This window comes from Mandrillus leucophaeus, unplaced genomic scaffold (assembly GCF_000951045.1).
Source record: "Mandrillus leucophaeus isolate KB7577 unplaced genomic scaffold, Mleu.le_1.0 Scaffold74, whole genome shotgun sequence".
Lineage (NCBI taxonomy): Eukaryota > Metazoa > Chordata > Mammalia > Primates > Cercopithecidae > Mandrillus > Mandrillus leucophaeus.
Window position 1 is genome coordinate 2265683 of NW_012108030.1, and position 1737 is coordinate 2267419.

Below are 1737 nucleotides of genomic sequence, written 5' to 3' on the forward strand. Positions count from 1 at the left end.
ATTCTGACGCCAGTACAGTACACTGAGATATTTTCTCTTCTACACGATGCCTTTATTTTTGTTTATGTGTTGTAGAGATGGAATCTCACTATGTTGCCCAGGCTGGTCTTGAACTCCGGGCCTCAAGTGATCCTCCCACCTCAGCCTCCCAAAGCACTAGAATTACAGGCATAAACCACCGTGCCTGGCCTTTATTTATGTATTTATTTATTCATTCATTCATCCATTCATTCATATTTAATTTTGAGACAGTGTCTCACTCTGTCATCCAGGCTGGAGTGATCACAGCTCTCTGCAGGCTCAAGCGATCGTCCCACCTCAGCTGCCTGACCCTGTCTTTTTTTGTAGAGACAGGGTCTCACCCTGCTGCCCAAGCTGGTCTCGAACTCCTGGGCTCAAGCAATCCTCCTCCCTCAACTTCCCAAAGTGCTGGGACTATACGTATGACCCACCTTGCCCAGCCCCTTTTATTTTAAATGCTAACTGTATTTCACCAGAGATCTCATCACTCACTGAATCATGACCTGCAGTTGGAAGAACACCAGTGATGATGCTGAGAGTGGCTTTGACCCTCTCATAAGCTCCTTTGGCACCCTAAAACCTCTTCCCAAATGAACACACCACTGAAGTGAGAACATTGAGCTTGCTCTGCAAATTTGGCCTCAGGACTCATCTCCTAGCCCCTCACTTCTGTCTAACCAACTTCAGCCCTGAGCTATTCTGGGGCAGTTTCTGACAGGTATATATACATATAGATACAGAAAAATATATACATGTACATACACATATATATACATATACATATATACACATATACATATATACATATATATATGCACATATGTACATATAAACGCATATATACATGTATACATATATACATGTATACATATGTACACATCTATACATATACATATATACACATCTATACATGCATATACATCTATACACATCTATACATGTATATACATATATACACACATGTATACATGTATACAAATACATATATACATATGTACATATATACACGCAGACACATATACATATACATATATACACATATGCACATATACATATATGCGCATATATACACATACACACATATGCACATATATACATATATACACATATATACACACGTATATATATACACACATATATATGGATCCACCCTTTTTTTAAAAACAGCAGTAGAGGCTGGGTGTGGTGGCTCACACCTGTAATCCCAGCACTTTGGGAGGCCAAGGTGGGCAGATCACCTGATACCAGGAGTTCGAGACCAGCCTGGCCAACATGGTGAGACCCCATCTCTACAAAAATACAAAAAATAAACCAGACATGATGGTGGCCACCTGTAGTCCCAGCTACTCGGGAGCTAGTCGGGAGGCCGAGGCAGGAGAATCACTTGAGCCTGGAAGTCGGAGGTTGATTTTTGTCCCCCAAATAGAAGAATAACAGCTGACATTTTTTTTTTTTTTTGAGAAAGAATCTTGCACTGTTTCCTGGGCTGAAGTGTAATGGCACGATCTTGGCTCACTGCAACCTCTGCCTCCCAGATTCAAGCAATTCTCCTGCCTTAGCCTCCCGAGTACCTGGGATTATAGGCACCCACTACCACGCCCGGCTAATTTTTTGTATTTTTGGTAGAGATGGGGTTCTGCCATGTTGGCCAGGCTGGTCTCGAACTCCTGACCTCAGGTGATCCACCCGCCTCGGCCTCCCAAAGTGCTGGGATCA